A 12,465-nucleotide genomic window follows, 5' to 3' on the forward strand; every position below is an offset into this window, starting at 1 on the left:
AGTATTACTACTCACAACCCCCTCATCAGCCTAGAGAGTAGACTTGGGCGAAATTAAGCAGCAGTAGGGTGCTCATGTGTGTGTCTGAGTTGGGGTGAGTGCAGCTGAGAAGGATGTATGACTCCCTCCCTAACATCCCAAAGGAAGGGCAACTCTTCATAACTGCCAGAAACATGACAGAAAGGTCAAAAGGACATGAACTCAGCCACAGGAATCCAGAAACCTAAATCATAGTTCTATGTATCTAAAAATGGCAAATTTCTTATCAGGAAATCTTGAAAACAGAAAAGAACTAGGAGCATGTTAGCATGCTTTTTTGAGCAACACCCCTCAGGGATGGGTCTCAGCAACGTCTGCCATGACTACATCTGACTGGTTGGGCCTCCCCAAATCCTTCTCTTGTGCTCTACCCCTGAGTGTAAATCCCAGCAGGCTCCACAGGTTTGGCCTTTTTGAGGGCAAGTGAGGGCATGTTTTAGTCAAGGTGTATCACTGCAAATAGTGGAAAGTGACCGAAGTTAACTTTAGTAGGGAAGAAAATTCACTGGAAAGAATCTGGTTTATCTCACGAAGATGAGTACAAACAGGCTTCTTGAGAGATGGGACCCAGGAATCAGTGTTGGCCAAAGTGTATTCCCTGGGTTGCTAGTCCAGGCAGATGCCTGGGGAAATGATCCAATGGTCCAGTGAATTTGGGAAATGCTACATACCTTTTGCTCAAGGCACACTGGCATATTAAAGGCTCTGATAAGTCCTACAGCAAGAAAGCTGATTCAGTTAGCTAAGCACTTATCCAAAATGTTGGTACAGTGAGGTGTCCTTGTTAGCAACCTGAGGAGGGAGAGACTCCAGGTCACCCTGAGCCTCATGCTGTTGTGATGGAGCTGACCCTTCTGTGGAGGGGGTAAACCAGAGGGGCCATGTGTCTAGTGGTAGAAGGTGTGGACCTCCTAACTTTGGATCCTTCCAGCCATTCCTTCCTTTACTGCTTCAAGTACTAGATTCACCTGGTGAGGGAGGGAGTGAGGAGATCCTAGTGCACAGCAGTTAGCCAACATATCCAGGTCCCCTGGTCCTCCCTTTCATTCTTAAGCCTGGAGAAAAACCGGTATATAAGTGAAATCTTCTTATCTCCATAGCGATCCCCACTCCCCCGTTGGAGCCTGCTGACAGGTTTAAATGAGGATTAAATGAGCTAATAATGCCTGTGTGGTCCCAAAGGGAGAACTGGTATCTGATTTCACCAAATTCCGGCTGAATGATTTGGGCAAGTGATTAGCCTCTCTAAATCTCAGTTCCTATCTACAAATCAAGATAATAACAGTAATATCTCTTGAGGTTGTGGTGAGGATTAAATGAGCAAATAATTCCTGTAAACTCTCTGGTCCACAGTTAAGTGACAAAAAAATATGTCACGGTTACTGTTATTGGATTAAACACACTCTCTTCCATGAATTTCACAGAATCTGGGAGAGCTCTAGTTCTATTAACAATCATTTGTTAGTGTCCACTCCCAATGTGGACTGAGATGTAAGGATGAATCTGGTGGTACTTCAGCCTTCATGGAGCTCCTGATCTTATGGGGTAGACAAAGTTAAGAGATAATTACAGAGAACAATGATAAGAACATGGTACCCTGATAGCCCACAGGAACAGCACCTAGCTCAGACCATGGGGCATGGAAGAATGGTGTTGCAGACACCATGGAGGTGACTGACAACTTTGGGTATCCTAGGCAGTTCACTGTGGCTAGAAGATAATGTGAGAATGGATGGCATTGAAAATGTTGGCAGGGACCAGCACAGGGAGGGACTTGAATGCCAGACTAAGGAGTTGAGATGTTATCTCATGCTTGACAGGGAGCTAATTAAATGTTTCACTTTAGAGAGTGTCATGGCAGGTGTGTGGTTAGGAAGCTCCCTCTAGCAACTCTGGGACTCATTGGTTGGAGAAGCATAAGACTGGAGGCCAAGAAACCAGGCATGGAACTGGTTATAGAAATCAGACTGGGAGCTGGGGAAATTATTGGTTTGGGTGACTTGGTGATGTCACCAATGGAACTGGTGGTGATTGGTGCTGGTTTAGCAGAGGACTCTGTGGGAAATGCTGTGGAGGGCCAAGGACAAATAGTGAGTGCACAGGCTCTGTTATGTTCCCATTGCCCTTCCCTTACACATCCTGGAGAGAGCACAGGGGACATTAGAATTGACTGTTGATTAGCAACAGTCAATAGGCAGTTGGATGTATGGGGCTGGAGATTTAGATCTAGGAGCCTCCAGTATTTCAAAAGAAATTGAATCTATATACATGGATGAGATTGTTCAAAAATGGTCAGGATCAAGGCAACCTCGGGAAGCTTGACCCCCTGAGTGGTGGCAGGGAAGAGACCCCTCTTGTTAGAACAGAGATTCTGTAGGCATTTAGAAGTCCAGATTTCTCATACATTAAAATTATTGGAGGAACTGGCTTTCTTTCTCCAGGGAAACCTCCTTTAGCCTCAAGTCCTGTCTGTTTGTCTTAAACCTGAGCTGTTAGAATTAGGCCCTGTCATGACTTAATGATTTGGGGGCAGAGAGAGAAAACCCAGAGTCCCATGCTCTTTACTCTTACTTTGTCATTGCTATGCTTTGCCAGTGCTCCTGGACCACGGGAACATCTGCATGTTGTCATTTCCTTCCATCCCAAAATTGCTGCTGTAGCCACAAGAAGGACGGAGCCAGCAGAGTGGTAGCTGGGGAAGTTGTACACATTGTCCTCAGTTTGGGGGACTTATCCATACCCTTCTGTAATTTTGGATTCCTAACCATTCAGCCGTTCCTTCATAGCAGAGAATGAAGTGAGCTAATAATGCCTGTGTGATCCCAAAGGTAGAACTAACCAGTGGGGAGTAGTGGAGGGAGTTACATGGAAATGGAAGTCCTTCCTGATATTAAGGATCTTTAGAAGCAATGGCTAAGGCAGAGTAGCCCCGTGCTTGGGCAGGTTATTGGTTACCAACTCAGTCTCACTTTCTGCTTACATGCTTTCCTTTCTACACCGGGGTCTAGAAGCCCAAGGACTACATTTCCAAGAATCCTTCCAACTTAAGGTTTAGCTTAAATTCTTTCAGTGAGAGGCAATTGCATGAGGTTCAGAAGGTGGGAAAGAAGCAGAAGGCATATCATTGTCCACCAGATATTGGGGGTGAATTAGTGGGCTTTGTAGATGTGAGATTTACAACAGCATCAGGATTTCCTACAGACCTGACAATTTCTTTGCTTCCTGAATGCTCCATTCTTCAGAGAGCCAATAACTTTCATTTTTAAAAACTGTTCCAAAAGTATGGTAAGCACTGTATTAGTTTTTACTCTATAACAAATCCCTCCAAAAGTTGGTTATTTAAATCAACAATTATGTATTTAACTCACAATGTTGTGAATCAGAATTTGGGTCAGGCTCAGCTGGGTTGTTCTTCTGGTCTGGGTTGGGCTCACTCATGCATCTGAAGTCAGCTGAAAGGATGCCTACAGACTGGTTGGCCTACAAGTTGGCCTAGAGTGGCCTTAGCTGGGGTGATTTGTCTGTACTCTACAGGTATTTTCATTCTTGCATGCAGGGTTCCAAGAGAGCAAGTGGAAAATACAAGGTGTCCTGAGGATTAGGCATGAAAATAGAGCAACATAACTTCTGCTGTATTCTGTTGACCAAACTAATCTACAAGACCAGCCCAAATTCAGTCACATCCTATGGATACAGGGAAGAGAATAATTATGGCCAGTTTTGCAAACAATCTACCATGATACCTATTTCTTGTATTAAATCCCTTCCTGCCTGAAATATCTGGAGAGTTTCTTTCCCTAAGTCACCTTTGACAGGTAGAACATCAGTCTCCATTTCAGAAGGCAATCAGAAAGCAGAGGTAGCTATTGAGATTTGGATCAAGCATATGTGTGAAATTAAGGATTAGACTTAAAATCCTGGGCTGCACTATTTACTCTAAGTCAGCCTTGGGCCAGTCTCATCACCTTTCACAGCCTTGAACTCATTTCTATGAAATGGAGGTGGATAAACTATATCTCATGATCAAATAAAATGCTGGTTGTGAGAGAAGTTTAAATAAGTGAAGGGTCATCCCTTGTGTTTGAGTAACACTGTAGAATAAAATCTACCTAGGAGCCAGTGAATCAGGGGCCAGGGGTTAGGGGCCCCCCTGATCAGATAGAAATGAGAAAGGTGTAGGTCACTGCTTCTCTATCCTTTCAGGTCCCATGGTACATTTTGGTACTTAGGAATCAAGAATGACTGCAGCCAAATCTTCCATCTGGGGCCTCTGTGTTGGAATTACGCCAGAATTTGGAAAAGCCCGAGAATTGTTGGAGCCACAACAAACCCCAGTGCTGGCATGAGCCACCTCTCATACACTGCTCCCATCTGCCCTCTTGGCTCTTGGTGTAGTGAGGCCCCGCTTGTCCTGGCTCATCCCCTCCAAGCGTCTTGGGCACAGCTGCCTGAAGGACTGCTCCTCAGCTCCTTGTTAAGCCCCACCTCAAGCTGTACATGATTCACAGGGATAATGAGCTTGTAAATGAATTCCTGCTGCATCAGCTCATGAAGCTGGAGATTAGGCTGGAGACGTGGACAAGGGCAGGCATAGGGAGCCAGCCCCAGAGATTCTAACGTCCCCTGTGCTCTCTCCAGGATGTGTATGGGAAGGGCGATGGGAACATAACAGAGCCTGTGCACTCACTATTGGTGCATTGTACTCTCATGCTGGCTGATTATACCCTCACTGCAGAGATCGTAGATCCGTAACTGCATCTGCTACCCTGACTTCAGAATCCATTTCTTCTAGAGACAGACTTTGGGAGGCCAGTGTCTGGGAGTGTGTTCAGCAGAGCATAACCAGGGCAGCAAGCTTTGTGTGGGGCCTCTGAGGAATGGAGAATGGTTCAGACTTGTTGGGGTTTGCCAGTAGAGAGAGGCTGCAGGAAAATAAAAAAGTTCAGAGCAATCCAAAAATCAAATAAGAAGTCCTAGGAGGAAGTGCACTTCCTGTAAGTGGAAATGTTCAAGAAGAGGCCAGATGACTTCTTAGAAGCATCAGTCAGGGAATATTTGATAGGAGCTAAGGATTGACTAAATGCCTTTTGACACACTCTTCGAGCTCCTTGTGCCTATAAGCTGTGGGAAAGGTAAATTGCCTTGGCGTTTTGGCTATAACAGTTTCTGCTTAAAGCTTTCTAATGACTTTCTTCACACTAAGAAGAAAATAATACGGGAAAAAATTCCTATGTTATTAATAACTTCAATATTATCTCAGTGTGGGTAAAGTGAAGGTTCCTGTGGCCAGGATTCTCACCTGGCCCTGGTTGGCTAGCTCACAACACACATGTGGGCAATACGTTGGTATTGACTGTACATAAAGAGCTCCTCCCAGACATGGTGGCACAGCTGCATGGCTGCAGGAGAGCAGAGACAAGACTGGAGTGGTGGCAGTGCTGAGGACAGAGACTGAGATGGCTGTGGTGCAGAGAGGCCCAGAGGCAGAGATTGGCTTGCTGCAGGCAGACTTGCTCTGAGTGGATGGGATTCTAGAGACTGAACTGCCACTATGGGAATAAAGTTGGGTATAAACCCTTTCACCCCCAAGAACGTTCCATTGTCATTTCTTTGGTCTCATTGAATCTATAGTGAACTTGCCAGGGGCTGAAACCCATTGGCAAGACACTCAGACCATTTTTCCCCACCTTCTCCTCTCCCCATTATTCACCATGCTCCCTGCCACCTGTCTCTTTCTTGATCTTCATACTTAGTGGAATAGTTAGGATAGACTGGGGCGTGTTACAGTAACAAATAAACTCTGAAATCTGCATGGCTCAGCCCCTATGTGTTTGTTTCTTCTTTATGCACCATCTGATCTGGACTGGTAGGCCTCTTCTCCACTTGGTGACCCAGGGATCCAGGCCCCCTCCATGATGCTGATGTCTCAATATGTAGCTTCCAAAGTGGTCGTGGTGGAAAACTTATTGGGCCCACTTGTGCTCACAGCCTGTTGGCTAGAACTAATTACAAGGCCCTCATATAATTTCAGGGGAGGCTGGGCAATAGAAGGGAGCATGTGGATATTTGCTGGGTTCTTACCATCTCTGTCATACTTGCCTATATCATCAGGATTCTAAGTAGCACACAGTAGAAAGGGGCTTTAGGTGTTTTAAGCAGAAAAGAAATGTAATAAAACAATATTATGGAGTTCAGTGACTTGGAGGGCCATAAAACCAAGCTTAGAAGCTATGCAGCTAGAAATCATGCTGCAGAGCACCTCTGAGATGCTGCTCCAGGGCACAGACACTATGGCCATCACTCATAATAGTGCTGGTACTAGATATAGACTCTGCCTCTAGAGCCATAGCCATAGCCACCCCCTAGACACAGTGTGACTGCTGCACTGGGGACACCCTTGCCAGTCTGCAGCCTGCATGGCCCCTGCTTCTTTGTGTCACTCACTTTTGACTCAAAGACACCATGTCTGATTGAGGAGCCTACACGAGCCATGTGCTAGCTGCAAGGGAGGCTGATAAAGTAAATATTTGATATTTTATGTTCTGCTGAAGGAAATGGGCCCTGGCTTGTAAGGGGAGCCCCAAATAGAGTGATGAGTATTCACTATGTCTCAGGTCTCTGCACTTGCTGCACCCTCTGTCTGCAGATGTCCTCAAATCTGGCTCCCTTTCTGCTCAGACACCATCTCTGTTGATCAAATCTAATGTAGTTTCTGCCATGCAGTCACACCTGCCTAACTTGTTTCCTTCACAGTACTCACCCTTCCTGAAGTTGCTCTGCTTATTTATTTAATTTCCGTCTACTTTGTGAGTGGTTAAAAGCACGGGACTTTGTTCAAGTGTGCTTCTGGTGTTTTCCATAGTTTCACACACCAAATCCCTGGGCCTCTGGGCCTCTGTGCTTTGCGGAGTAGTAGGGGACTGTTTCTTTAGTTAATGAGGTTATAAAATAACCACCCCTCTGGGGTATTCCAGATGTAATGGGCTGGGAAGCCCCTGCTAATCTCTAACCTTTGTCTCTCTAGCTGTAGTTTTATTCTGGAAAGAATGGGTGTAGCCCATGAAACTAAGGCAGACTGTGTGACCTCAGGTGGCAGGAAAAAAGGAACTAGAGTTGTCGGGTGGGGGGCAGATAGTAAGATTTAAAGCCCAGGAAGGGCAGAGGGTCCACAGCTGGGAGGCAGTCATCCCTGGATTTCAGGAACATGTTTAGGAGCAACACACAGATCCCCCTCCCCCCACCTCTCTGTCCCCTGGCTGTGGTGCTTTGGAAGATGGCAGTCATTTCAGGTCCACAGAGGAAGTTTGAAGACCCCACGGATGGCCACCTTGGAGGTCAGAGGAGTTGTGTTTTCTTTGATGTTGTAGGTTTGTGTACTTTGCTTGATGACATTAAGAGCTGAATATGTGAAGGCTTTAATGGAAAATGTGGAAATGTGAAATCAGGGCAGCAAGAAGTTGCCCTATGGGAGTGGGAACTGTGGCAGCAGGGATGTGACTATGCCAGCCACCTCCCTGAGGAGCGTGTGTGCCAAGCCGGCCAATTCACAGCATAACCTGGGGCTCGGCCTTGGGATGGGCCGCATCTCCTGGGGCCCTGGCAGGCCCAGCACCAGGGTAGCCAGGCCTCTGGGAGGAGGTCTATGAAAACCAGAGGCTGGGCAGGGTTGGGAAGGGGCGGGTCATTAAACAAACACACTTGACTCCTTGGGAAGGAGTATCGTCCCCGAGTTCCAGGGCCTGTCTGTCCATGTGCAGCCCTGACTGGGGGCTTGTTGTCTGGTCTCTGCAGGCTGCCTTTGGTCCTTTGGGGTGAGTTGGTGCTTTGGGAGGAGGTGGAATTGGATAAATCATATAATGCTAGACTACGGCAGGGGTTAGCCAACTTTTTCTGAAGAGAAGATGATTTTGGCTTTGTGGGCCATACGATTTCTCTTGACAACTCCCCAATTCTGCTGTTGCTGTGAGGCAGGCAGCTGTAGTGATAGATAAATGAATGAGCAAGGATGTGTGCCAATAAAACTATATTTATGGGCACTGGAATTTTAATTTCATATAAATTTCATGTGCCATGAAATATTCTTTTTTTTTTTTCTTTCCAACCATTTAAAAAGGTGAAAACCATGCTTAGCTCCTAGGCTGTATGAAAACAGATGGAGGGTTGGATCTGACCAGAGAGCTGTATTTTGTTTTTCCTTGAACTAGATAATCTCTAGAGACTGTTCCAGGCCTAATTTCCCACCGTGGTGAAGGAAGAGACTGAGGGTCTGGGAGGTGAAGTGGGTATGCCCCAGGTCAGCAAACATAGCTGCAAAGGAGGAGGGACGGGCTTTACTTATTACTGACTTCTTACACTGAGGCCTAACCCAGGGCCTGGCATGGAGCAAGTATGCAGAGAGCCTTTGTAGACTGACTGAATGAAAGAATGAATATAGGACTTGAGTAATAAGAAAACGGCAGGGATTATGTATTTTGGTTCCTTGATGGGATGTCAGAAAACTTGTCATAACAGCCAGGTCTTCAGGCACTCTGGAGCCATTCATTGTGGGGATGAACAGCAGTTACCTGCCCCAGAAGGATATTCCTGTCTCCCTGAGAGGCATAAGGAAAGGATGGTAATGTGGTGACTTGCTCATCAGAAAGAGATGCCAGGATGCTGAGTGTATCAGACTGTAAGACACATTATCCACATCCTGAATACTGACAGTTACTTCTTAAAGCAATCTTCACTTTAATAAGTAGAAATCTTTAATGCTGTCAGGGCAGTTCATACTCCTGTGGGCAGCTCATTGTTCTCATAACTGAGGCTTAGCTTCACGAAGCATCAAGTCTGATGGAGGTAGGGGGAAGGTGGGCCTTTGACTTCCAATTAGTTTGATTTCTGGGGCAGGAAAAGAATGGCTGTTCCCAGTGTCTTGTACACATCAGGTGCTCAATCAAAGTCTGATAAATGAATGGTTTCCTCCCTGCTTCTAGTATAGCACCTTGACTTATAGTAGAATATTTAAGGAACACATGACTCTGTGCACCCATTCATCTCCCAGTTGCTTGCTGACATTTGAAATTTATTCTCCAGGCTTACATTTACTGGTGAGAGAGAAAGCTTCAGAAGTGGGCCCAGGCCCTGGCCTAGGAACCCTGGTGGCTGGACTCACATGGTATATGTGTGACTGCTGTGCCGTGGCTGTCAGAGATGAGATGGGAGGCAGGGTTTGGACAGAACTAGGTCCTGAGAAGTGACTGGGGTGCAGAAAATAAGTTTGTCTGCTTCGCAGTCTCTCATACAGGAGATCTCAGGGGTATCTGATTTTCTCCTCTTGCCCTGAAATTGCCAGAAGCAACAGTCAACCTGAAGTTCTAATGGGGCTGGCATCACTGCTGCAGCAGAAACTGAGGGCAGAAGTACGTGACTGTGACAAAACAAAGAATGTCCTCCCATGGTGCTCCTGGGGGACCCTTGAGTGCAGACATGCCCCCCCCCACCAGCATCACGGTGCCAAAGGCAGCCAGCATGCAAGCCCTTTTGACTCGGAGGGCTCCTTACCTCTTGCAAGCAGCCCTGGACCACTGAACTGAGCATATACCTCCTGCGGATCAGCGTGGTGCTGGGGGCCACATCCACGCCTTGCCACCTCCTTGCACTGTCCATTCTTGGCTTGCTTGTTCACTGGCTTGGCAGTTCCCAAAGAAGCATTTCCCTGAGTCTCATCTGAGGCATGGTGCTCACTAGTCTTCCAACCAGACCCAGCCCTTGGAGATCTGGCTCAGTTCTAACCCTTTCCTGGATAAAGCAGAATTGGCTCTCTGCAGCCAAAGTTTTGAAAGACCAGCTTTCCATGAAAGGATGACCTTGACCATTTTATTAATGCAGTAAAAGATGTATGAAGGTAAATGACTTTCTGAAGTATTTGGTGTGCCCCAGCTAGCCGTGTGACTCGGGGCACATCACCCCTCATGTGCTGGAAGCATGGGCTAGGGTGAACAGATCTGTGTTGGAATCCTGCCTCTCCCATCTCCCAGATCCAGTGCTTTCAATAGGCTTTGTTGTTGCTGTGTGTGTATGTGTGTGTTTTTAATTCTCTAATCCTCTTAATTTCCTTGAGTGTAAAAGATAGTGCTACTTACAGGATTGTAAGGGCCACACGAATATGTTCTAGTAACAGGAGCAAACATTTATTGCTCTTTACTGTACACTCAGCTGTATTTTGCTTGTGCTCCTTCTTTTAATGCTTAAAATAGGCTAGTACTATCATCCCTCCCATTTTACAGATGAAAAAACAAAAGGGGGTGGTTGTGGGGGAAGAAGGGAGCTTTCTCAAAGCCAAGAGGCAGCTACTAGCTACTGAGCAGTGGATTTGGGACTAGGGGTAAGGCGTCTCCAAAACAGCCTGGCGCAGAGAAACTCCCAGTGGCAGCTTCCTCGTCGCCCGATGGGTGATCTCTGTATGCAGGTCCTGTGATGAACACAAAAGACAGAGAAGAACTAGTCTGCCCAGCTCCGAAGTGCTTTAAAATATGTAACTAACCACTCTTTAAAATACATGTTTTATTGCTTTTTATTATACGTTATTCATATTGACTATTGAAAATACAGATTAGAAGAAATGAAAATTATTCATAATCCCATTACCCATATTAAAAAAACTGTCCAGCATTTTGTTGTAGATCCATTCAGATTCTTTTCCTATGCCTGCATGTATCTGAAACAAAACTGGACACTTGGATACACCTGGTTTTATAACCTATTTTTCCCCAGATTAATATATAATCAATATTTTTTCATATCAGTCTTTTCTCCCTCCTGTCACTTATTTGTAATGGTCACTTAGTTGTCCATTACACGGATGTTCTGTAATTTATTTAACCAGTCCTCCATTTCTACAGGTGGAACTTGTCCGGCGCAGAGTGCCAGAGCTGTAATAGTTCTGCAGGGAAGGCGTGGATATTGAATGAACCGGTTGTGGGGATGCTTTAGGTGTAGGGAAGGTGGCAACCAGGCCTTGAAGGAGGGGCCGGATTTAACCAGTTAAGAGATTGTATTCCAAGGAGGAGACTGGCAACAGCAAAGGCGAAGACCCTGGTGGCTGGGGATAGGTGTTGAGTTTTGGGAAGGCTCTTCTGCAGGAATAGCTCTGGAGCAGGCTGGAGAAAGAGGAAGAGGCCCGACTCCAGAGAAGGCCTCAAGTACAAGGCCATGTGAAGAGTGCATTTTCTCTTTTTGGGCAATGGGGAGCCATGGAAGGTTTTTAGGTTTGGTTTTAGACAGTCAATCTGCAAGAAGCTGGGGAGGAGCTAGACCTTCAGGATATACCCTCAGAGGCAAGTAGGCCTCTTAGAAGGTGGGAGCAAGTCAAGACAGATGATGAGGCCTGGATAAGGCAGTACGGGAGGGGGAGGGACTGGGACAGATGTGCCTGCTTGCAGAGGGGCTGAGGGAGGAACCCTTGAATGTGCCAGGCTCCGGCCTCACTGAAAGGGGTGCCCACTGCCTGATACCCGGGGTCTCGGTGAGAGTTAATGGGTGCATGTGGGTGACTTAATTGGGCCTTCAGTGAAGCTGACTCATGTGGGCATCTGAACCAGTTATTACTAATGCTAGAGAGAGAGAGAGAGAGAGAGAGAGAAAAAAAAAAAACCAGAACAGTGGGAATTCTCTCTGATTGAGAAGTTCCAGGGCTGGCCTCCCATTTCAGACAGGCGGCCTTGGGCAGAAGGGACCCATGGGTGGGGGCGAGCAGCAGGGGTGCAGCTGGAGGAAGTGACATTCTTATGACACCTGCCTGAAACTCGTCCACATCTGCCCTGTGGGTGCATCTGGGGAGAGGTCGGTCTTTCCCAAAACAGCCCAGGTTTTCCAGCACCACCCACAGCATACTCAGGGAGGGAGAGCAGGGCTGAAGGCCAGCACCAGGGAGGCCGGGAGGCAAGGTCTGGTTCTGGTTATTGAAACACTGGCTAATGTCTTGATCTCTTTGTTGTTTGCTTGGGTTTTTAGATTCTTAATATGCAGCAGTCAGCTTTATTTGCTGGAAGAGAGAAGCACTGGGGTCAGCCTTCACAGCATGGGGAAGGAGTGGGGATGTTTGGCTAGGGGAGGTGGGGACACTTTCCGAGGAGGAGCAGAGGTAACAGCTGAGGTGTTACCTCTCCCTCCTTCCTGTCCCACCTCCTCCTTGGTGTGGGCTTGTGGTGCCTTTTCCTGCAGGAGTGTTGGAAGCAAATACTGCCCAGGGCTGACCAGGCCTGGTTCTCACCTTGACCTGCTGGAAGATTTGGCCAGGATGATTCCCTGTCAGGGTCTTAGGTGTCTTCTGCAGGTTCTTCACCTACCTGAAGGCAGATGGCCAAATTTGATGCTGCTTCTGGTGTTCTCCAGCTCACGTTTACAGACAGACATTTTTCTTCCATGCCTTGAGTTTGAGTGGTC

At 46.8% G+C, this 12,465-nt stretch overlaps 1 long non-coding RNA gene across 1 annotated transcript in view; it reads left to right on the forward strand.

The window, feature by feature from the left end:
- The first annotated feature begins 7,763 nt into the window (after positions 1 to 7,763).
- Positions 7,764 to 12,465, forward strand: part of LOC130684502 (uncharacterized) — an 86,431-nt gene continuing 81,729 nt past the window's right edge. The window contains exon 1 of the long non-coding RNA XR_008998779.1: positions 7,764 to 7,850. This is a non-coding gene — a long non-coding RNA (uncharacterized LOC130684502). The remainder of the gene's footprint in view (positions 7,851 to 12,465) is intronic.

This window comes from Manis pentadactyla, chromosome 8, assembly GCF_030020395.1.
Source record: "Manis pentadactyla isolate mManPen7 chromosome 8, mManPen7.hap1, whole genome shotgun sequence".
In the NCBI taxonomy this organism is placed as follows: domain Eukaryota; kingdom Metazoa; phylum Chordata; class Mammalia; order Pholidota; family Manidae; genus Manis; species Manis pentadactyla.